Here is a 25,918-nt window from a genome sequence, read left to right on the forward strand (position 1 = left end):
GCTCAAGCCTGTAATCTTAGCACTTTGGGAGGCCGAGGCAGACCACTTGAGGTCAGGAGTTCGAGACCAGCCTGGCCAACATGATGAAACCTTGTCTCTACTAAAAATACAAAAATTAGCTGGAAATCCCTGGAACCCAGGAGGCAGAGGTTGCAGTGAGCTGAGATTGTGCCACTACGTTCCAGCCTGGGCAACAGAAAGAGACTCCATCTCAAAAATAAGTAAGTAAATAAATAAATAATCATAGCATTGAATTGTATCTAGAATTAAAGAAGATATTATTTTAAGTTTAATTATTTCATGCACTAGAAAATGAAGAAATGTGATGACTTATGCATTGAGAAAAACACCAAGGTCACTGTAGATACGGATGTTTTATACATGCTGAAATCTTTTCTCTGATTTAACTTGAGATTAAAGAAAAGACTAAAGTAGCTATTTGGACAGTTCTCTATTTAGAGGAACCAATATTTTTTTTCAAATAGAGTATCTTCAACTTACAACTGAAAGTCATAATGGGATAGATGGGCGGGACAGAGCAATTCTCTGAGACAAGAGCTGCAGCTGGAGTTTAGCAACTATGAGAGACAGAATATGCACTAAAGATATGTCCTTCAGATAACAAAGATTCTTAAAATTTCTTTTGAATATTCTTTATACCTTGTTTTCATGAGACATTGACGCAAAAACAGAAAGACACTCTTGTCATGGCAGTGTTGAAAACATATATATAAAGAACTGTCACATAGTATACCAACTCAAATTCAGAATATAACGGAAACGCTACATGACAGACCATCTAACACTATCAGGCAAACATAACCACTCTTCCTGTTTTGTTTGATGGGGGAAGTTATAATGTAATGCCAGAGGTATATTTTATGTGTGTGTATTAGGCTGCAGAAGATTGGTTGACTGGCTTTTGGTCACTGAGTTTCAGATGTTCAGTTCTAGAATAATTTGGGAATAAAATTGTTATCCTATAGTAGTTTTGAGCTATTAAGAACTATTTGGTTGAAGGTCTGATATCTTATTCCATTCTTAACCGCTACTCAACACAAGATTTTCCTTTTGAAGTAGGTCTTGGTAGAAGTTGAAGCATTTCCACGATATAATTTTGAATTATTGCCTCTCATAGTGCACCCCAGCATGACCTCTTTTCTGCCAGTTTCCTTTTTTTTTTGAATCTGGCTCTGTCGCCCAGGCGGGAGTGCAGTGGTGCAATCTTGGCTCACTGCAACCTCCACCTCCTGGGTTCAAGTGATTCTCCTGCCTCAGCCTCCCAAGTAGCTGGGACTACAGGCACATGCCACCATGCCTGGCTAATATTTTGGTTTTTTTGTTTTTTTTTGTTTTTTTTTTTTTGAGACAGAGTCTTGCTCTGTCACCCAGGCTACAGTGCAGTGGCATGATCTCTGCTCACTGCAAGCTCCGCCTCCCAGGTTCACGCCATTCTCCTGCCTCAGCCTCCCGAGTAGCTGGGGCTACAGGTGCCTGCCACCACGCCTGGCTAATTTTTTGTATTTTTAGTACAGAAGGGGTTTCACCATGTTAGCCAGGATGGTCTCGATCTCCTGACCTCGTGATCCACCCACCTTGGCCTCCCAAAGTGCTGGGATTACAGGCGTGAGCCACCGCGTCCAGCTGCCTGGCTAATATTTTGTACGATTTTTAGTAGAGACAGGGTTTCACTGTGTTAGCCAGGATGGTCTCAACTTCTTGACCTGGTGATCCACCCTCCTCGGCCTCCCAAAGTGCTGGGATTACAGGCGTGAACCACCACGCCTGGCCCAGTTTCCCGTATTACACAACCTCTTTCCCAAATTATTTTCTTCCTTACTCTACAAATTCTCAACTTCCTACTTTTTTCCTCTGAACTTCCACGTCTTTTCCACAACCCTCTACTCTCAACTGAGGGTGTTGCCTACTTCTCTGGGAAAATAGAGACTACCAGAAATAGCTTATCTTTTGATTCCCAAATCTTTTTTTCGTCCTTTTTTTTTCCTCACTCTGTCGCTCAGGCTGGAGTGCAGTGGCGTGATCTTGGCTTACTGCAACCTCCGCCTCCCAGGTTCAAGCGATTCTTGTGCCTCAGCCTCAGAGGAGCTGAGACTACAGATGCCCACCACCACGCTCAGCTAATTTTGTATTTTTAGTAGAGATGGGGTTTCGCCACGTTGGCTAGGTTGGTCTGGAACTCCTGACTTCAGGTGATCTGCCCACCAGAGCGCTGGGATTACAGGCGTGAGCCACAACACCGGGCCTGATTCTCAAATATTATTCAATCTGCACCTGTAGTTTTTTTTTCTTCCTTCCAGTTTCAATGGTGGGAGTGTCCCTCCTCCCATCATTTCACTCCTGCCCTTTGGATCTAATCCTTCCTTCTCCACACCATCATCTCTCTCTAATAACTTCTGATTTCTGATCCCAAAGATGGGCTAGCATCTCTCATCTGAGAAAGTGAAACAAAACAAAAACCTTTTCTTGTCAACCTCTGTCGCCCATGCTGAAGTGCAGTGGTGCCATCTCGGCTCACTGCAACCTCTGCCTCTTGGGTTCAAGCGATTCTCGTGCCTCGGCCTGCCAAGTATCTGGGACTATAAGTATGCGCCACCACACCCGGCTAATTTTTGTATTTTGGGTAGAAACAGGGTTTCACCATGTTGGTCAGGCTGGTCTCGAACTCCTGGGTTCAAGTGATCCATCTGCCTTGGCCTCCCAAAGTGCTGGGATTACAGGTGTGAGTGAGCCACCATGGCTGGCCATAAAACCTTTTTTCCAATGCATATTCTCTTTAAGTTACTTCTCCTTCTTTTGCTTCCCCTCACTGGAAAACTTTTTTTTTTTTTTTTTTTTTTTTTTTTTGAGACGGAATTTCACTATGTCACCCAGGCTGGAGTACAGTGGTGTGGTCTCAGCTCACTGCAACCTCAGCCTCCTGGTTTCAAGTGATTATCCTGCTGCAGCCTCCCGAGTAGCTCGGACTACAGGCGCACACCACCATGCCCAGCTACTTTTTGTATTTTTAGTAGAGACGGGGTTTCACCATGTTGGCCAGGCTGTTCTCGAACTCCTGACCTCAGGTGATCTGCCCACCTCAGCCTCCCAAAGTGCTGGGATTACAGGCGTGAGCCACCACACCTGACCTCCAAAATATTTCTCATCTCTGACTACTTCTCACTGTCGGCACTATTTCTACCCTGATACAAGCCATTGTCATCTCTCATTGAATTGCTGAAAATGCCTCCTAATTAGTTGCACTACTTTCATTCTTATCCCCGTATAATCTATAGTCCATTCAGAGTCAGGAGAGATCTTTTGAAAGTTTAAGTCAATTTATATCATTTACCTGATTAAAAATTTGTCTATAGGTTTCCATTGCACTTAGAGTAAATTTAAGTGCTTGGTTCACTCACTAGGTTAAAATTAAAAGTAAGTGCTTACTATGACAGTGGTGAAAAGAAGGAAGGAAGGAAGGAAGGAAGGAAGGAAGGAAGGAAGGAAGGAGAAAGAAGAAAGGAAGGAAGGAAGGAAGGAGAAAGAAGGAAGGAAGGAAAGAAAGAAGGAAGGAAGGAAAGAAAGAAGAAGGAAGGAAGGAAGAAGGAAGAAAGGGAGAGAGAGAGGGAAGGAAGGAGGAAGGAAGGAAGAAGGAAGAAAGGGAGAGAGAGAGGGAAGGAAGGAGGAAGGAAGGAAGGAAGGAAGGAAGGGGAAAAAAGGAAAGAGGGAGAGAAGGAGGGAGGAAGGAAGGAGGGAAAGAGGGGTAAGTGCTTTTACATTGTGAAAAAGCTTGGATTGATCAAGAAATTGAAAAAAGCTGGGTGTGGTGTCATGTGCCTGTAGTCTTAGCTACTTGGGAGGGTTGGCAGGAGGATTGCTTGAGGCCAAGGGTTCGAGTCTGTAGTGCCCTACGAGCGCACCTGTGAATAGCCACTACACTCCATCTTGTACAACATAGTTAATCCTTATCTCTAAATTAAAAATAAATAAATAAATATAAAAAACTTAAAACAAAATTGAGAGAAGGTCGGAGTGCCTGGAGCAGGGCGAATGAGGTAAAATCAATATATGAGATGAGATATGGCCAGGCACGGTGGCTCACACTTGTAACCCCAACACTTTGGGAGACTGAGGCAGGTGGATCACCTGAGGTCAGGAGTTTGACACCAGCCTGACCAACATGGAGAAACTCCGTCTCTACTAAAAATACAAAATTATCCGGGTGTGGTCGTGGCGCATGGCTGTAATCCCAACTACTCGGGAGGTTGAAGCAGGAGAATCACTTGAACCCAGGAGGCGGAGGTTGCAGTGAGCCAAGGTTGCTCCACTGCACTCCAGCCTGGACGAAAGAGCGAAATTCCATCTAAAAAAAAAAAAAAAGGTACACATACAGCAGCCATTCTATGCCTACGTATGTATCCAAGAGAAAAGTAGTTATATGTCCATACAATGACTTATACATGAATATTTATGGAAGCTTTATTTGTAATACCCAGAAACTGGGAACAACCAAAATGTCCATCAACAGATGAATGGATAAGCAAACTATGGTATGTTCATAGAATGGAACACCACTCAGCAACATTTGAGAGAAAATTATAAAATCACAACATCTGATGACAACCAGCAGCGTACCTTTGAATACTTGACCAGCAGCATCACCTGGAAGCTTGTTAGAAACGCAAATTCTTGACAGGGCACGGTGGCTCACGCCTGTAATCCCAGCACTTTGGGAGGCCGAGGCAGGCAGATCACAAGGTCAGGAGATTGAGACTATCCTGGCTAACACAGTGAAACCCTGTGTCTACTAAAAATATAAAAAATTAGCTGGGCGTGGTGGCGGGCACCCCTAGTCCCAGCTACTCAGGAGGCCGAGGCAGGAGAATGGCGTGAACCCAGGAAGCGGAGCTTGCAGTGAGCCTAGATGGCGCCACTGCACTCCAGCCTGGGCAACAGAGTGAGACTGCCTCAAAAAAAAAAAAAAAAAAAAAAAAAAAATGCAAATTCTTAGGTCATCTCCAGACCTACTGAATCAGAAACTCTGAGAGTAGAAGCTCTCTCAACCACTGCTTTATGCTAATTTGCTGAAAGCGAGGATTCTTTTTCTTTTTTTTTGGTGAGACGGAGTTTTGCTCTTGTCTCCCAGGCTGGAGTGCAATGGTGCCATCTCGGTTCACTGCAAACTGCGCCTCCTGGGTTCAACAGATTCTCCTGCCTCAGCCTCCCAAGTAGCTGGGATTACAGGTGGCCGCCGCCATGCCCAGCTAATTTTTGTATATTTAGTATATTTGGGGTTTCACCATGTTGGCCAGGCTGGTCTCAAATTCCTGACCTCAGGTGATCCACCTGCCTCAGCCTCCCAAGGTGATGGGATTACAGGCATGAGCCACAGCTCCCAGCTAGGATTCTTGATATATCAACTATCTTGATTGTTAGAAGTGAACTCTGGCTAAATTAAATAGAAGATGAAAAGTGAAGTGTTATATGTCAGGAATGGTGGCTCATGCCTATAATCACAACACTTTGAGAGGCTGAGGCGGGTAGGTCACTTGAGGTCAGGAGTTCAAAACCAGCCTGACCAACATGGTGAAACCTTGCCTCTACTAAAAATACAAAAATTAGCCAGGTGTGGTGGTGCGTGCCTGTAGACCCAGCTACTCTGGAGGCTGAGGCAGGAGAATTGCTTGAACCCAGGAGGCAGAGGTTGCAGTGAGCCAAGATCACACCATTGCACTCAGCCTGGGCAACAGAGCGAGACTCCATCTCAAAAAAAAAAAAAAAGGGTTTATGTAACTCACAGAAGTGATGAGAAATGATGAGAAACATTCTCAAACAATTAGCTGGGACCAAAGGAGTGGGAGTGGCAGGAACAGTCTGGTGGAGATGCTGCTGCCACCACCAACATATGACATCTATAGTATTTAACATAATGGCCACTGTAGGCAGCCACTGCTCACAATAAACACAGCCTCAATGCCAAACTGCTAATACTAGAGCTACCACAGATCCAATATCACTTATCATCCCTTCATCTTGGCATTGCTTACTCAAGACACAAAGTACATAGTGGCTAAATCTGGGTCACAAGGCTGTCAGGGGACTTAGTAGAGGGTAAATCTCATCCCTTAGGCTTCTAAAGTTAGAGGTCAGAGCCTACTTCCCACCAAGACCTGGATAATGGGAGATGTCCTGAATCTAGCAAGTGGGTTCAGATGCTGGACAGCCAAAAGCAATTACAGATGCCCATTATGATAAGTAACCTAAATACATATATTAGGTGCATTTTAGGAGGACTATGCCCTAAAAGAACTGGGCAAATACATTCTTTGTTTTACTAATATCTGACTCAAGATTTGTCAGGCGGGGCATGGTGGTTCATGCCTACCTAGTACTTTGGAAGGCCGAAGCAGGAAGATTGCTTGAGCCTGGGAATCCTTGTCTGTGGAAAAAAAAAACAAACAAAATAAAGAATTGTCTACCAATCTTACTTTTTGTTATTGAGAGATATGTCTTCTTATTTAAGTATTGGCTCACAGTAGATCATAATAGTGGATGGTGCCAGCAAGCATATGCTGGCCTGATAGCCTTTCCACTGCATGTTAGAGTAACGATGAGAAGAAATGACTGGGTTTGGAATATTCCTACTGGGACTGGACTCTTGGTGGCCTTCAGATTGTGTTATTTAAAATTGAATTATAGGTCGGGCGTGGTGGCTCACACCTGTAATCCCAGCACTTTGGGAGGCTGAGGCAGCAGTTCACCTGAAGTCAGGAGTTCAAGGCCAGCCTGGCCAACATGGCAAAATCCCGTCTCTACTAAAAATGCAATAAAAGTAGTTGGGCATGGTAGCGCATACCAGTAATCCCAGCTGCTAAGGAGCCTAAGGCAGGGAGAATCACATGAACCCAGGAGGCAGAGGTTGCAGTGACCCAAGATCATGCCACTGCACTCCAGCCCAGGTGACAGAGACTCTGTCTCAAAAAAACAAAACAAAACAAAACCTGAATTATGGGCCAGGCATGGTGGCTTACATCTGTAATCCCAGCACCTTGGGAGGCTGAGACAGGCAGATTGCTTGAGCCCAGGAGCCCAATGCCAGCCTGGGCAACCTGGCAAAACTCTGTCTCTACAAAATATATATATATATGTATATATATATCCAGGCATGGTGGCACATGCCTGTGGTCCCAGGTTCTCGGGAGGCTGAGGCAAGAGGATCACTTGAACCTGGGAGGTGGAGGTTGCAATAAGCTGAGATCATGCCACTGCACTCCAGCCTGGGTGACAGAGCAAGACTCTGTCTAAAAATAATAATAAATAAAAAATAAAACTCAATTACTTGGGACATTCATAGGCAAAACATAAACCTTGACCTAAATGTCATGCCACATATAAAAACTAACTAATGATGAATCACGGACTTAAATGTAAAACATAAAACTATAAAACTTTTAGAAAAAGAACTTTGGAATCTAGGACTAGGCAAAGAGTTTTTAGATTATTATTATTATTATTCTTTTAATATGACATGAAGTCTTGCTATGTTGCACAGGCTGGTCTTGAACTCCCGGGCTCAGGTAATCCTCCTGCTTCAGCCTCTCGAGTCACTGGGATTACAGGTGCGCAACACCATGCCCAACCTAGTTCTTAGATCTCACACTAAAAGTTTGACACGTTAAAGGAAAAATTGATAAACTGGACCTCATCAATATTAAAAACTTTTGCTCTGTAAAAGACCCCTTTAAGAGGATGAAAGACAAACTACAGAAATAAAATATCTGCAAACCACATATCTGACAAACGAATAACATCTGGACTATATAAAGAACTCCCAAAACTCAACAGTTAAAAACCAAGCAATCCAAAAACCAAAAAACAAACAAAAAAACCCCACAAGCAATCCAATTAGAAAACATGCAAAAAACATGAGCAGATATTTCACCAAAGAGGATATAAAAATGGTAAATAAGCACATAAAAGCATGTTCCTGTTCAACATCATTACTCATTAGAAGAATGCAAATTAAATCCACCATGAGATCATTGCACGCTTATCAGAAAGGCTAAAATAAAAAGTAGTGACAACATCAGGTATTGGCAGAGAAACCAGATTGCTCATACAATGCTGATGAGAATGTAAAATGATACAGCCACTCCAGAAAAACTGTTTGACAGTTTTTTCTTTACAAAATGAAACACACAACTACCATTTGACCCAGCAATTGCACCCCTGGGCATTTATCCCAGAGAAACTAAAACTTCTGTTTACACAAAAACCTGTAGATGAACTACTTTGTTCTCTTTGCTAAATGGGAATTAGGAGCCTACACTTTGTAAAGAAGTCTGGAACTGCTTCCTTTTTTTTAACTTTGTATACATATATAAAAGCAAAATCCACATCTATAAAAAGGTACGTATCATAAATGTACAGCTCAATGAATTTTAACATACTAACCACGCTCATGTAACCATCTCCCAGATGGAAAAACAGGACATAACCAGAACTCCAGAAGGCCTTTACATGTCCTCTTCCATTCTGTACCCTACCCTCAGGTGTGACCACTTTGTGAACTTCTCATATCACAAGTTAGTTTTGCCTGTTATAACACAGAAATGGAATCATACAGAACATGCTCTTGCGTGTCTGATTTTGCTTCAACATTCTGTTTTCAAGATTCATCCATATTGTTGCATATATTTGTGCATTTTTCATTCTCATTGCTGTGTAGTTGTCCTAGTCCATTTGTGTTGTTATAAAGGAATATCAGAGACTGGATAATTTATAAAGAAAAGAGGTTTGGCCGGGTGCAGTGGCTCACACCTATAATCTTAGCACTTTGGGAGGCTGAGGCAGGTGGATCACCTGAGGTCAGGAGTTCAAGACCAGCCTGGCCAAGATGGTGAAACCGGTCTCTCACTAAAAACACAAAAATTACCTGGGCATGGTGGTGCATATCTGTAATTCCAGCTACTTGGGAGGCTGAGGCAGGAGAATCACTTGAACCCAGGAGGCAGAGGTCGCAGTGAGCCAAGATCATGCCACTGCACTCCATCCTGGGCAACAGAGTGAAACTCCATCTAAAAAAAAAAAAAATGGCCAGGTTTGGTGGCTCACGCCTGTAATCCCAGCACTTTGGGAGGCCGAGGATCGATTGAAGTCAGGAGTTCCAGACCAGCCTGGCCAACATGGTGAAATCCCATCTCTACTAAAAATACACAAATTAGCTGGGTGTGGTGGTGTGTGTCTGTAATCCCAGCTACTCAGGGGACTGAGGCAGGACAATCACTTGAACCCAGGAGGCAGAGGTTGCAGTGAGCGGAGATCATGCCACTGCACTCCAGCCTGGGCAACAGAGTGAGACTCCATCAAAAAAAAAAAAAAAGAGGTTTATTTGGCTCAAGGTTCTGCAGGCTGTACAGGAAGCATAGTGCTGGCATCTGCTTTCAGTGAGAGCTTCAGGCTGTTTCCATTCATGGTGGAAGGGGAAGAAGAGACAGCATATGCAGAGAGCACATGGTGAGAGAGGAAGCAACAGAAAGAGGGAAGGTGCCAGGCTATTTTATTTTATTTATTTATTTACATTATTATTACTATTTTTGAGACGGAGTCTCACTCTGTTGCCCAGACTGGAGTGCAGTGGCATGATCTCGGCTCACAGCAACCCCTGCCTCCAGGATTCTCCTGCCTCAGCCTCGAGAGGAGCTGGGATTACAGGTGAACGCCACCATGCCCAGCTAATTTTTTGTATTTTACTAGAGATGGGGTTTCACCATGTTGGCCAGGCTGGTCTCAAATTCCTGACCTCAAGTACTCCTCCCACCTCAGCTTCCTGAAGTGCTGAGATTAGAGGCATGAGCCACGGATTGCTGGTCAACCAGGCTATTTTAAACAGCTAGCTTTCAGGTGAAATCTCATGGGAACAAATAGAGCCTGAACTCACTCACCCATCATTATGGGAAGATCATCAAGCCATTCATGAGGGATCCGCCCCCATGACCCAAACACCTTCCATCAGGCCCCAACTCCAACATCGAGGATTAAATTGCAACATGAGGTTTGGAGGGTCAAATATCCCAACTAAAACAGTGGTATTTCATTGTGCAAATATAATCACAGTTTATCCATTATACTGTTGATATGTTGATAGGTATTTGGATAGTTCTATATTTTAGACTCTTTGAGGTAGTGCTGCTGTGAATATTTAAGTAGATATCTTTTGGAGAACATTTATGCGTATACTTACACACATTTCTGTTGGGTATTTTCCAGATAGCCATCAGCCTGGGTCCTGGAGTGAGGACAACATGAAGCAGGATCCCTTTTTGACCTGAGATGGAATATAGTATGAAAAAATGCTAAATCCTGGCCAGGCGCAGTGGCTCACACTTGTAATCCCAGCACTTTGGGAGGCTGAGGCGGGCAGATCACAAGGGCAGAAGATCAAGACCATCCTGGCTAAATGTGAAACCCCGTCTCTATTAAAAATACAAAAAATTAGCCGGGCATAGTGGCGGGTGCCTGTAGTCCCAGCTACTCAGGAGGCTGAGGCAGGAGAATGTCATGAACCTGAGAGGTGGAGCTTGCAGTGAGCTGAGATTGTGCCACTGCACTCCAGCCTGGGCAACAGAGCGAGACTCTATCTCAAAAAAAAAAAAAAAGAAAAGAAAAAAGAAAAAATGCTAAATCCTAGGCCACCGAGATTTTGGGATTGTTTATTAATGCTGTGTAACCTGGACCAATTTATTCATAAAATTAACATCCTTGTTTTGTTCTTGAGTTTAATGTGTTGGCTTCCAAAGTTTCATTGTTAGGTACAGAGATTGATAAACATTTTATCAGGTTTTAAGAAGTTCACTTTTATTTTCTTATTTGATAAAAATTGTTATCATGGACTAATAAATGCTTTTTCTGCATTCATCCTACAACATTTGTTAAGATGTTGGGTTTTGTTTTGTTTTGGTTTGTCCTGCGTTAAGGTGGTGAATTTTACTGGTAGATTTCCTGACGTTGAACTAGCCCTGTGTACCTGCAATAAACCCTGCTTGGTCCCAATGTATTTTATATACATACTATATATATTATATATATATGCTATATATATAATATATGTATACACACACTTTCCTGGATTCAATTCACTTGAATTTCTTTTCTTTTTTTTTTTTTTTTTTGAGATGCAGTCTCACTCTGTCGCCCAGGCTGGAGTGCAGTGGCGCGATCTCAGCCCACTGCAAGCTCCGCCTGCCGGGTTCACGCCATTCTCTTGCCCAGCCTTGCTGGGACTACAGGCGCCCGCCACCAAGCCCGGCTAATTTTTTTTATTTTTTATTTTTAGTAGAGACGGGGTTTCACGTGGTCTCGATATCCTGACCTCGTGATCTGCCCGCCTCCGCCTCCCAAAGTGCTGGGATTACAAGCCTGAGCCACCACACCCGGCCCAATTCACTTGAATTTCTTTTTAAGTTTCGCTCTTGTTGCCCAGGCTGGAGTACAATGGTGCAATCTTGGCTTGCTGCAACCCCCACCTCCCAGGTTCAAGAGATTCTCCTGCCTCAGCCTCCCAATTAGCTGGGATTACAGGCATGCACCACCACACCCAGCTAATTCTGTATTTTTAGTAGAGATGGAGTTTCACCATGCTGGCCAGGCTAGTCTCAAACTTCTGACCTCAGGTGATGCACCTGCCTCGGCCTCCCAAAGTGCTGGGATTACAGACATGAGCTGCCTCGCCTGGCCAGAGTTTTTGTTGAGTTTCTCCATCTATGTTCAGGTGGGACTGGGCTATAATTTCCTCACCTAGTTTTGGCGTGAAGTTTAAGTTAGCTCTTGTTCCTAATTGCTAGCTATTAAGGCATTTATTAGCCTTCATCATTTACCTCTAAAGCACCTCACTGTCCACCACTGGTTGCCTCTTCAATGTGCTTTGTTATGATGACACAATGGTGATGATGATGATAATGCCCAGAGTCATCTTTCTAAACCACAAGGCTCCTTGTGTCATGCCCCTACCTCAATGCTTACAGGATAAACCCCCAGCACCCAGCACCTTAGGAGGGCATCCATGACTGTTTGTAATCTGGCCTCAGCTTACCTTCTTGTCTCTTTTCTTGCCATAATATACATTTTCTGTGCTCCTATCACATTGTACTCATTGTTCCCTGGCCTAAGTGGGCCCATTGAAAACTCTTGGTCTTTCTACATACCGATGCCTCTGCTGGGGATATGCCTATTAACTTGCTTTCAAGACTTGAAGAGCCAGATGTCACCCCTTCAGCTTCTTCCAAGTATTTGGTTACTACCCATAGCACTGTATTGACATATCTGAAGCAGCTTTTCAGAAAAAATCCAAAACTCTTAACCCAATTTACAAGGTGCTTCACGATCTAACTCTGCTTCAGCCGTATATACTATTCTTAATTTCGCTTCCTGAGCATATGGTGTTTTTTAAATTTCTCATACAAGCCAAATTCTTCCTCTACCTCAAGCTTCCATTCATACTGTTTTCTTTTCTGTTTTGAGACAGGGTCTTGCTCTGTTGCCTAGACTGGAGTGCAGTGGTGCAATCACATCCCACTGCAGCCTCAATCTCCTGGGTTCAAGTGATTCTTCCACCTCAGCCTCCCAAGTACCTGGGACTACAGGCACATGCCACCACGCCCAGCTAATTTTTGTATTTTTTGTAGAGATGGGGTTTTGTCATGTTGTCCAGGTTGGTCTTGAACTCCTGGGCTCAAGTGATCCTCCTACCTTGGTCTACCAAAGTGCTGGGATTACAGACGTGAGCCACACTGTGCCTGGCCCACACTATTTTCTTAGCTGAATCATTTCTAATCATCTTTCTCCCCAAGTCTTCATTCATCAAATGTTGCTTCCTCAAAGAATTTGGTCTAGGCCTGGCATCCTAGTCCAGGTACCCCTGTTCTACATAACCAGAACAATATTTATCCTATTAAAGCATCTAATAAAATTATAACTAAGTACCTATGAAGTGAGTTGTTTACTGTCTGGCTGCCCCTCTCTAACCCGTGAGCTCCATAATAACAGGAACCATGCAGAAATGGATCTTTAGGAAAAGGAATATTTCATGCTAACTTATAGGTTGTTCATATTTCCAGCACATAAATCCCTGGTTCTCCCTGAACCTATTTATATCACACACACACACACACACACACACACACACACAGAGTCTTGTGTGAAGGATTTATTGTATGGAAATTGTGAAAATCAAGGAAAATAGCCAGGCTTAACATTTGAGTTGAAGCAATGCCAAACTGGGACAAAAGAAGCCTCATGCTAAGACAATCCCTCAACAGGGGTAGTTTAGCAAGAGTCAAAGGTTAGAGATGAGAGTGACCATAAAAATATAAGTCCCACCTTTCAAAATTGATAAGACTATTGGATGAGCGATTGAATTCTAGGCAGTGGGTGGAAGGGAGTTTGAATTAGTTTTATCTAGAGATCTTAAGATACGGGTAAACCCCAGCTGACATTTGGTTATAGTTTCATCTGTTTTCATATCTGTCAGTCTACTAGAAAGTGAACTGCTTGAGGACAGGTACTGTCATTCATCTAACGATCTCTGACTTGGCACTCCGGGGACATAAATAAATGTTTACTGAATTAATGAATATATAATACAGGCTGGAGAACTAGGAATTTGATATATTATAGCTCTTATGTGTCTGTAAATTTCAAAAGGTATTCTGCTTAGTACAAAGAAATAGATTGGAAATAGTAGCATTTCAAATATCAGATGCGATCAAGTGTGAATGTCTTGCTGGCTATTCAAATTACACATACAGATAATCCCATTGTCTGCCTGTGAGCAAAGCCTGTTCTATTTATACATATAAAAACTGGGGGGTAGTTGGAAAGAGTGTACGTCCTCTTTGTGCATTAGTTATTATCTCTTCACTAACTCTATTGTGAATTTTTTCAACTACCATTAAAAAATACAATACATCTCTTTACTATATTTGATTATGAGGGAAACTGTCACCTCCTACATTATTCACAGCTTGACAAAAAGAAGAAACACAAAGAGCTTTGGTGGTGCTGAAAAACTCTTTTAGTATTTAAATATCAAATACATGTTTTAATAAATTTTTTATCATTAAATAAATACATCAATGACGGAGGTATGTTTGAGAAATGTATTGTTAGGCGATTTCATCATTGTACAAACATCAGAGTGTACTTACACAAACCTGGATTATGTGTCCTATTATACACCTTGGCTATATGGTGTAGCCTATTGTTTCTGAGGCAGGAGAATAGGGTCTGGTGGCAGGTAACCTAAGGCCGATTCACACTGACTTCCTAGAACTAAATCTAAAGGAAAACCCCAACTTTCCAAAACTAAGTAACAAAAGGACCAGAGGCCACTCCCTTTGCAACCCCGCTCCCCTTTTTCTGCATGGCAAATGGAAAATTGAAAGTATCTCTGACTGGTTTCTTTCGGCAACCAGTCAGACTGATTGCGAGCCAAGTCTTCTTTTGCATAGGAGTTTAACTTTGTAACTTCACTTCAGCCTCTGATTGGTTGCTTCTCACAACCAATCAGATTGATTGTAGGCCACTACTTCACTTACATAGGGTGTACACCAAGTGGACAATGGGAAACCAGAAAATTCTGTAATGGGAAAATTCTTGAGCCCCTATGCTCAGCCCACTCCCACCCTGTGGAGTGTACTTTCATTTTCAATAAATCTCTGCTTTTGTTGCTTCATTCTTTCCTTGCTTTGTGTGTTTTGTCCGAATCATTGTTCAAATTCCAAAAACCTGGACACCCTCCACCAGTAACACTTCTAGGCTGTGTAACACTTCTAGGCAACAAATCTGTACAGCATGTCCCTACTGAATACTATAGGCAATTGTAACACAATGGTAAGTAGTTGTGTATCTAAACATAGAAGAGGTGCAGTAAAAATACAGTATAAAAGATAAAAAATGGTACACCTATTCCGGTGTGGTGGCTCACACCTGTAATCCAAGCATTTTATGAGGTGGAGGTGGGTGAATGGTTTGAGCCCAGGAGTTCAAGACCAGGTTGGGCAACATGGCAAAACCCCATTTCTACAAAAAATAGAAAATTAGCAGGGCATGGTGGCACACACCTGTAGTCACAGCTACTCAGGAGGCTGAGGTGGGAGGATCACCTGAGCCTAGGGAGGTCAACCCTGCAGCGAGCTGTGATTGCGCCATTGCACTCCAACCTGGGCAACAGAGTGAAAGCCTATCTAAAAAGAACAAAAAAAAGTACACCTATATAGGGCACTTACCATGAATGGAGTCTGTAGGACTAGAAGTTGCTCTAGGTTATGTCAGTGACTGAGTGTGCGGTGGGTGAATGTGAAGCCCTAGGATGTCACTATACACCACTGTAGACTTTATAAACACTGTACGCTTAGGCTACACTAAATTTATAAACAGTATTTTTTTATTTTTTGTAGAGATGAGGTCTCACCACGTTGCCCAGCCTGATCTTGAACTCCTAGCTCAAGCAATCCTCTTGCCTTGGCCTCCCACACTGCCGGGATTATAGGTGTGAACCATAGCTCCTGGACTCAATATTCCCTTTCTTCAATAATAAATTAAATTTAGCTTGCTGTAACTTTTTCATTTTATTAAAAAAAAAAAAAAATTTTTTTTTTGACAGGGTCTCACTCTATCTCCCAGGCTGGAATACAGTGGTGAGATCCTGGCTCACTGCAGCCTCCACCTCCCAGGTTTAAGCAATCCTCCCACTTCAGCCTCCCAGGTAGCTGAGACTGCAGGCACATTCCATCACACTTGGCTAATTTTTAAATTTTTGGTAGAGATAGAGTCTTGCTATGTTGCCAGGGCTGTTCTTGAATTCCTGGGCTCAAGTGATCCTCCTGCCTCGGCCTCACAAACTGCTGGGATTAGAGATGCGAGCCATGGTGCCCAGCTATGAACTTTTAAATTTTAACTTTTTGACTCTTTTGTAATAACACTTAGCTTAAAAAAACAAACACATTCAGCCAGGTGTGGTGGCTCACGCCTATAATCCCAGCATTTTGGGAGGCCAAGGCGGGTGGATCACTTGAGGTCAAAAGCTCCAGACCTGCCTGGCCTACATGGTGAAACCTTGACTCCACTAAAAATACAAAACAGCCAGGCGGGGTGGCACAAGCCTCTAATCCCAGCTACTAGGGAGGCTGAGGTGGGAGAATCCCTTGAGGTGGAGGTTGCAGGGAGCCAAGATCATGCCACTGCACTCCAGCCTGGGCCACAGAGTGAGACTCCATCTAAAAACAAAAACAAAAAAACACACACACATTGTACTGCTGTGCAGAAATATTTTTGTATCCTTTTCTTTTTTTTTTATTTTTGAGACAGAGTCTCACTCTGTCGCCAGGCTGGAGTGCAGTGGCACAATCTCGGCTCACTGCAACCTCTGCCTCCCGGGTTCAAGCGATTCTCCTGCCTCAGCCTCCCCAGTAGCTGGGACTACAGGTGCATACCCCCATGCCTGGCTAATTTTTTTATTTTTAGTAGAGATGGGATTTCACCATGTTGGCTAGGATGGTCTCAATCTCTTGATCTCGTGATCTGCCTGCCTCGACTTCCCAAAGTGCTGGGATGACAAGCGTGAGCCACCAGACGCAGCTTGTATCCTTATTTTTTACGTTATTTTCTATTTTAAAATTTTTATATATTTTTTCTTTTTAAATTTTTTTTTGTTAAAAATGAAGACACAAACATACACATTAGCCTAGGCCTACACAGGGTCAGGATCATTAATATCACTCTCTTCTACCCCCACATCTTGTTGCACTGGAAGGTATTCAAGGGCAATAACACGCATGGAGCTTTCATCTTCTATGATAATAATGCCTTCTTCTCGAATCCCTACTGAAGGACCTGCCTGAGGCTGTTTTACAGTTATCTTTTCTTTTTTTTAATAAGTAGAAGGAGTACAATTTAAAATAACAATACAAGGTATAGTATAGCAAATACATAAACTAGTAACAGCCGTTTATTATTATCAAGTATCATGTGCTGTATGAGTGTATATGCTATACTCTTTTTTTTAAGTTTGAGATGAGGTCTTACTCTGTCATCCAGGCTGGAGTGCAGTGGCACGATCTCAGCTCAGTGCAACCTCTGCCTCCCAGGCTTAAGCCATCCTCCCACCTCAGACTCCTGAGTAGCTGGGACAACAGGAATGTGCCACCATACCTGGTTAATGTTTTTGTATTTTCGGTAGAAGGTTTTGCCATGTTGCAAATATGTATTTTTTAATATTTGAGTTTTGTCATGTTGTCCAGGCTGGTCGTGAACTCCTGAGCTCAAGCCATCTGCCCATCTCGGTCTCTCAAAGTGCTGGAATTACAGGTGTGAGCCACCACCCCCAGCTCGTGCTATACTCGCATACAAACTGGAAGTGTAGTAGGTTCGTTTACATCAGCATCGCCACAAACATGTGAGTACTGCCTTGTGCTAGGCTACCCTCACTCGGTTATAGCAGCTTTTTAGCTCCATTATAATCTTGTGGGACCACTATCTATGTGGTCCATACTTGACCAAAACATCATTATGCTGCACATGACTATAAAACCTGGTGGACAGTTATCATTAATCACCTACATGATTTGATGACGACTCTAAGAAAGCTCTTAATCATCCATAGTCACTCCATTTTGCTCCCAATAATTTCTATAACATTTTAGAATTAGAAGTTCTTTTTTTTTTTTTTTTTTGAGATGGAGTCTCACTCTGTCACCCAGGCTGGAGCACAGTGACACAATCTCAGCTCACTGCAACCTCTGCGTCCTGAGTTCAAGCGGTTCTCCTGTCTCAGCCTACCAAATAGTTGGGATTACAGGTGTGTGCCACCATGCCCGGCTCATTTTTGTATTTTTAGTAGAGATGGGGTTTCTTCATGTTGGCCAGGCTGATCTCAAACTCCTGACCTCAAGTGATCTACCTGCCTCAGCCTCCCAAAGTGCTGAGATTACAGGCGTGAGCCACCATGCCTAGCCAGAAGTTTATTTCTTAACGGTTTTCCAGTTCCAGATGTGGCAGCCTCAGCCAGGAATGGTTGTATTAAACATAACAACAGATAACCATAAATGAGCTCATACACAGAAAAAGGAAATCTCCAGATGCCAGAAACAGAGGAAAGGAAAGCCAGAATGTTAAGTATGTGAGGTGACTGAATCAAATTTGAGGCAGTGTTACTGGATCCAGAAACAGCAAGTGACTTGGGTTTTTTTTTTTTTTTTGTTTTTTTTTTTTTTGAGATGGAGTCTTGCTCTGTCACCCAGACTGGAGCGCAGTGACACAATCTCAGCTCACTGCAACCTCCCTCTCCCAGGTTCAAGCGATTCTCCTGCCTCAGCCTCCTGAGTATCTGGGATTACAGGCGCACACCACCACATCTAGCTAATTTTTTTGTATTTTTAGTAGAGACGGGGTTTCCCTATGTTGGTCAGGGCTGGTCTCAAACTCCTGACCTCGTGATCTGCCCGCCTCGGTTTCCCAAAGTGCTGGGATTACTGTGAGCCTGGCAGTGACTTGGGTTTTAATATCTACCCAGGGATAGAAGTTGAAGGCTGGGACCTAAGGGAGTTGGAAGTAAAATACTGCATAAAAACAGAACTCTCCACGGGTTAAATTTCCAGGCCTGGCCGGGCACGGCGGCTCACGCCTGTAATCCCAGCGCTTTGGGAGGCTGAGGCGGGCGGATCACGAGGTCAGGAGATGGAGACCATCCTGGCTAAATGTGAAACCCCGTCTCTACTAAAAATACAAAAAATTAGCCGGGCGTGATGGCGGGTGCCTGTAGTCCCAGCTACTCGGGAGGCTGAGGCAGGAGAATGGCGTGAACCCGGGAGGCGGAGCTTGCAGTGAGTCGAGATTGTGCCACTGCACTCCAGCCAGGGCGACAGAGTGAGACTTCGTCTCAAAAAAAAAAAAAAAAAATTCCCACGCCTGACGCTTGCATAGGATAGAAATACAAATTTATACTAGCTGAAAAATGAACGCAAATATTTTTGCTCATTTGTTTGTTTGTTTTGAGACAGAGTACAGCTCTGTCACGCAGGCTGGAGTGCAGTGGTACCATCTCGGCTCACTGCAACCTTCACCTCCCAGGTGAAAAATAAACTTAAATGTTGATTGGCAGTGAGCCTGTGATACATCTATGGATCTGGTGCAAGCAAACAAAAAATTGCTCTGCATCACATGCGATTCCCACAGAGAAAAACGTACCTTCTGAAGATGATCTCATAATATACAAAACTATAAAACACAAGTAGAAGAAAATCCAACAAGAGCAAAGATCAGTAAACACAATAACACCCCTAAGAATTTTAGGTTATAGAAAGCATGTCTAAGTATAATTTTCTAAAATAATAAGTATGTATAAATGATTAGTCATTGGAGCCATAAAGAACAAAACTCAATGAAAAATGGAATACATAGACTTGGACAAGAATAAAATAGAATGTCTAAAATGAAAAATGGCTGGGCACAGTGACTCACGCTTGTAATTCCAGCACTTTGGGAGGCCGAGGTGGGAGGATCACCTGAGGCCAGGAGTTTGAGACCAGCCTGGCCAACATGGGGAAACCCCATCTCTACTAAAAATACAAAAATTAGCCAGGCATGGCAGCGGGTGCCTGTAGTCCCAGCTATTCAGGAGGCTGAGGCAGGAGAATCGCTTGGACCCAGGAGACGGAGGTTGCAGTGAGCCAAGATCGTGCCGTTTGCACTCTAGGTTGGGTGACAAAAATGAGACTTCGTCACACATAGACACACACACACAAATAAATAAATAAAATGAAAAATATGGAAGTGAAAAGCTCAACGGTCAAGTAAAGCAGCAGATCACAAACAGATGAATAAGGAATTCAAGAACTAGAAACTCATCTGATAACGCTATCCAGAATGAGGTAGAAAGACAAAGATTTGCAAACTATAAGAAATATGGCGGGGTACGGCGGCTCATGCCTGTAATTCCAGCATTTTGGGAGGCTGAGGCAGGTGGATCATGAGGTCAGGAGTTTGAGACCAGCCTGGCCAATATGGTGAAACCCCATCTTTACTCAAAAAAAATACAAAAATTGGCTGGGCATGGTGTTGTGCACCTGTAGTCCCAGCTACTCGGGAAACTGAGGCAGAAGAATCGCTTGAACCCAGAAGGTGGAGGTTGCAGTGAGCCCAGATCATGCCACTGCACACCAGCCTGGGTGACAGAGCAAGACTCTATCTCAAAAAGAAAAGAAAAGAAATATGGATATTAGAACAAGAAGGTACAACAAATGTCTAACAGGAATTCTACGAGGAGTACAAAGAAATTAGAAAAAAAAGTGAAAATTCTGCATAATTGATGAAGATGAATCTTTTGATTCAAGAAATACAAATCCCCCCCAAAATAAACAAAAAGAAGCCCACATCTGGCTACATTTTAGTGAAATGACAGAATGCCTAACAAATGCCTAAAATAATGAGAGAAAAATTCATTCCTTTAGCTGTAATTTTTCTTTTTTTTTTTTTTTTTTGTTGAGACGGAGTCTCGCTCTGTCGCCCAGGCTGGAGTGCAGTGGCGCAATCTCGGCTCACTGCAAGCTCCGCCTCCCGGGTTCATGCCATTCTCCTGCCTCAGCCTCTCCGAGTAGCTGGGACTACAGGCGCCCGCCACCACGCCCGGCTAATTTTTTTGTATTTTTAGTAGAGACGGGGTTTCACCGTGGTCTCGATCTCCTGACCTCGTGATCCGCCCGCCTCGGCCTCCCAAAGTGCTGGGATTACAAGCGTGAGCCACCGCGCCCGGCCTAGCTGTAATTTTTCTTACGAGAAACTGAACTCCATATATACTCTGGTTCAAATGAAGTGAAGTGGATACAATGGCTGGATGAAAATGATTTTTGAATGAAAAATTCAAAACTTAAAAATCCTACAGGAACTAGGAAAAACTTCTCAACATTTCTCAGATCTAGTATTCTTTTTTTCCTTCCAAATCTTCAGAACAGATCTAATATTCTTGTTCCTTTAATAACTGCAATTCAGCAGAAGTCTGGATATTTAATTACATTGCAATGAATCATTCTAATTCAAATATTTCTAAAGATTACATTTCTGGCCAGGTATGGTGGCTAACCCCTGTAATCCCAGCACTTTGGGAGGCTGAGGCGGGAAGAGTGCTTGAGCCCAGGAGTTTAAGACCCGCCAGGGCAACACATTGAGACTCTGTCTCTACAAGAAATTAAAAATTAGCCAGGCATGGTAGCGTGCACCTGTAGTCCCAGCTACTTGGGAGGCCGAAGTGGGAAAATCACTTGAGCCCAGGAGGTGGAGGCTGCAGTGAGCTGTGAATGGGCCATTGTACTACAGCCTGGAAGACAGAGTGAAACCCTGCCTAAAAAAGAAAAAAAAGATTATGTTTCTGGCAACAGAGATTCATTCACTTGCCAATATATCTCTAGCCCCAAGTATATCATATATACAGAGAAAACTAAGATGGGCAAGATGTGACACTAACAACCTGTCATTTTTTGTTCACTGCTAATAAGTGATTAATTAGTGTTCCAATAAGCACATCAAAGACATAAATATTTGATTGAAAACTGTCTCTGCTAATCCCTCCAGCTTGAGAAGGAACCTCTCTCTTCAGAATATTTTCTTTGAAGGGCCACTGCATTTTCTGGGTCTTGCAAGAAAAGTGATTATAGTCTGTTTCCTTGAGGGTCTGATAAGAAGTCAGTGTCTCCCTCCAGGTCTGGTTAAAACGGTAACATCCTGGTTTTGTTTGTTTGTTTGTTTGAGAGTCTTGCTCTGTCACCCAGGCTGGAGTGCAGTGGCGCGATCTTGGCTCACTGCAACCTCTGCCTCCCGGGTTCAAGCGATTCTCCTGTCTCAGCCTCCCAAGTAGCTGGGACTACAGGCGTGTGCCACCACGCCCAGCTAATTTTTTGTATTTTTAGTAGAGACAGGGTTTCAGCGTATTAGCCAGGATGCTCTTGATCTCCTGACCTCGTGATCCGCCTGCCTTGTCCCTCCAAAGTGCTGAGATTGCAGGCGTGAGCCACCCAGCCAAGCCTCAAAAGGATAATGTGCTGTTATCCTTTGGCAGTGTCTCCTGACCTTCAAGAGATAACAAGTTGGACTGAGAAGAGAAAATCCACCCCAGACTTTGGGTTACTGTCTCCACTGATGAGCAGACCAGCTCCCCGAAAGAAAGGTCTTCTAACTTTCTCACCGGGAAGCATTTCAATAGTGTTCTCCATGAAACTTTATTTAGAATAATAGGAAGAGACCTTATTTTGCTTGCTCCCATAATTTATTCAACTTTTCCAGTTCAGATGTTTGTTTCTAGGGAGTTCAATGTCATCTGGAACTGCTTCTTTGAAATTTTCTTTTTTTTTTTTTTTGAGACAGAGTCTCGCTCCGTCGCCAGGTTGGAATGCAGTGGTACGATCTCAGCTCACTGCAACCTCTGCCTCCTGGGTTCAAGCAATTCTTCTGCCTCAGCCTCCCGAGTTGCTGGGACTACAGGTGCACGCCACCATGCCAGGCTAATTTTTGTATTTTTAGTAGAGACGGGGTGTCACCATATTGGCCAGGCTGGTCTCTTCGAAATCTTAAATCCAAACATTTCTATTCTTCTAGATCCCTTGCTCAGGCAAATCCTTTCATCTTTCCCTTATAGCTCATCAGGATGTAAGTGTCTTGACATCTCTCTACTCCTTCCCTATTAGCTCTCTACTTTCTTCACTTACACGTCAACCAAACTTAGACTTTAACCACTCTCTTTCAAATATTCTCAACTCAATTATCTCTAGAGAATTCAGTGAGATAATGTAGGTAAAGCACTGGCAGCCAGAAATGCTCAGTGAATGGTAGCTAACATTACCATCACTACTGGCAACATGAAAAACATTATCTTGATATTTTGTCATTCTATTATACTTGTATGCCACTAGTATATACTGTATGTCACACAATCCTGGGCCACTAAACAGTATTGGGAAAAAATCATTAAATTGTGCAGATAGATAATAGTAAATTCAAGCTTCCAGCCTTACCTGCCAAACAATTCTAACTTTTTAAATCAATTTTCTGAATTTTGAGACTACTCTAAGGCTTCTTCAATTTCCTCAGATCTACCTACCACTTCCCTATAATTCTCATTCTCTTGTTTCATAGGAAAAAATAGAAACTATAGAAAGAACTTCTCCAACTTCTAGTACCAAACATTCCCGCATCTGCACCTATCCTTCCTTCCTTGCTTTCCTCCTCTGACAATGGAAGCACAGTTTGATTTGCTTCTAAAGGTCAATGACTCCACATTCTCTTCCACCCTTTGTCGTCCTCACCCAATATCTTTAACTTCTCTCTCCACTGGCTCCTTTTCATCCATATTTAAATATATCTAAATACGGCTGGGCTCAGTGGCTCAAGCCTGTAATCCCAACACTTTGGGAGGCCAAGGAGGGCAGATCACGAGGTGAGGGGTTTGAGACCAGCCTGGCCAATATGGTGAAAGCCTGTCTCTACTAAAAACACCAAAAAAAAAAAAATTAGCTGGATGTGGTAGAGCGCACCTGTGGTCCCAGGTACTCGAGGGGCCGAGGCAGAAGAATCACTTGAACCCGGGAGGTGGAGATTGCAGTGAGCTGAGATCGATCCATTGCACTCCAGCCTGGGCAACACAGTGAGACTCAAAAAAAAAAAAAACACACACACACACACACACACACACATATATATAATCCCACATTCAAAAATCCCTCCTTTTATTCCAAGTACCTCCTCATTGTCTCACGTGTCCGTGGGAAGAGGCCACCAAACAGGCTTTGTGTGAGCAACATGGCTGTTTATTTCACCTGGGTGCAGGCGGGCTGAGTCTGAAAAAGGAGTCAGCAAAGGGTGTTGGGATTATCATTAGTTCTCATAGGTTTTGGGATAGGTGGTGGAGTTAAGAGCAATGTTTTGGGGGCAGGGGGCGGATCTCACAAACTACATTCTCAAGGGTGGGGAGAAATACAAAGAACCTTCTTAAGGGTTGGGGAGATTATAAAGAACCTTCCTAAGGGTGGGGGAGATTACATTCATCAGTTAGGTTGGGGCAGAAACAAATCACAATGGTGAAATGTTATCAGTTAAGGCTATTTTCACTTTTTTTGTGGATCTTCAGTTGCTTCAGGCCATCTGGATATATACAGGCAGGTCACTGGGGATATAATGGCTTAGCTTGGGCTCAGAGGCCTGACACTCATCTCTTTCCGGCTCTCCCTACCCCATTATTTTTTAAAAGGTTGTCTGTATTTGCTGCCTCTATTTATTCACTTCCAATTTGTCCTTTGTCAGCATAATCAGATTTCTATTCTACACTCTGACGAAAAGGTTCTTATGTGCTTTATCAATAAACTATCCAATAAACCCTTTCCGGTTTCACTTCATTTGACCTGTTAGCTGCCTAAGGTAGGACTGTTCACTTCTCCATATAAGACACCCAGTTTCCTAGAACTCCTCCTCTCTCTGCTTTTTGTGAATATTCTTTGTGGCCTACCTTCCTTGTCTCTGTCTGTCCTTAAATGTGGGGCTCCTCAGAGATTTGTGAAGGGCCCTGTTTTTTCATACTGTATATTTCCTTCCCTTCTGTCGTCCATCTACACGCTAATCCGCATCTCAGTTTAGATCGCCCTCCTGATACATATGTCAACATACCCATCTCATAGGCATTCTGCCTCCCAAGCTGTTTCTGCTGTTCTTTATCTCAGTGAAGGACTTCACCTATCTACCCAGCGTCATCTTGTCTCTCCTTTTTAATTTTTCACTTTCAGTCAACTACTAAGCCCAAGCCATTCTGCTGAAGTAGCTCTCAATTTCAACTGACATCCAGGCCATTATTATGTCACACCTTAAGAGGTCCTCCAGTTCTCAATCTTGTCAGTTCCAACCCATTTTCCAGACGAAGCCAGAGTGATTTTTTTTTTTTTTTTTGAGACGGAGTCTCGCTCTGCCACCCAGGCTGGAGTGCAGTGGCACGATCTCGGCTCACTGCAGGCTCCATCTCCCGGGTTCACGCCATTCTCCTGCCTCGGCCTCCCAAGTAGCTGGGACTACAGGTGCCCGCCACCACGCCCGGCTAATTTTTTTGTATTTTTAGTAGAGACGGGGTTTTACCATGTTAGACAGGTTGGTCTCGATTTCCTGACCCCGTGATCCACCCGCCTCGACCTCCCAAAGCGCTGGGATTACAGGCGTGAGCCACCGCGCGCCCGGCCTTTTTTTTTTTTTTTTTAGATGATGTTTCGCTCTTGTTGCCCAGGCTGGAGTGCCCTGGCGCAATCTTGGCTCACTGCAACCTCCACCTTCCGGTTTCAAGCGATTCTCCTGCCTCAGCCTCCCGAGTAGCTGGGATTACAGGCGCCTGACACCACGCCCGGCTAATTTTTTTGTATTTTTAGTAGAAACGAGGTTTCACCATGTTGGTCAGACTGGTCTCGAACTCTTGACCTCGTGATCCGCCCGCCTAGGCCTTCCAAAGTGCTGGGATTACAGGCGTGAGCCACTGCGCCCGGCCGCCAGAGTGATTCTTAAAAAATGTAAATTATCTCATCCCACTGCTATGCTTAAAATCTTTTGGAAGTTTGTCTCCAGGATAAAGCTCTTAATTCCTTAGGATTTCCTTCTCAGTCTCATCTCTCCGTCCCCTCTCTTACGCTGTTTTGAACTTTGAATGTTTAGAATACATGCTTGCAACCTCAGAGCTGTTCTCTCAGCTGAAATATGTGTTCTTCTCCCTCCTTTTTCTAACCAACTTTGCACTCAACCTTTACAGCTTAAATTAAGTATCACTTCTAGGAAACTCACACCCTCTCAAACCCCCTAGTTTCAACTTCTCTGTAGAGTTCCTAAGGACTCCTGTACTTATCTAGCAATT

The 25,918-nt window shown here is 43.4% G+C and overlaps 1 long non-coding RNA gene across 1 annotated transcript in view; it reads right to left on the bottom strand.

Moving 5' to 3' along the window:
* Positions 1 to 25,918, bottom strand: part of LOC131381309 (uncharacterized) — a 42,275-nt gene that overhangs the window by 15,785 nt on the left and 572 nt on the right. The window contains exons 2-3 of the long non-coding RNA XR_009209959.1: positions 23,779 to 23,876; positions 10,241 to 10,324 (exon numbers count right to left, since the gene is read on the bottom strand). This is a non-coding gene — a long non-coding RNA (uncharacterized LOC131381309). The remainder of the gene's footprint in view (positions 1 to 10,240; positions 10,325 to 23,778; positions 23,877 to 25,918) is intronic.

The sequence above is a fragment of the Hylobates moloch genome, unplaced genomic scaffold (genome assembly GCF_009828535.3).
Source record: "Hylobates moloch isolate HMO894 unplaced genomic scaffold, HMol_V3 SCAFFOLD_15, whole genome shotgun sequence".
Taxonomy (NCBI): domain Eukaryota; kingdom Metazoa; phylum Chordata; class Mammalia; order Primates; family Hylobatidae; genus Hylobates; species Hylobates moloch.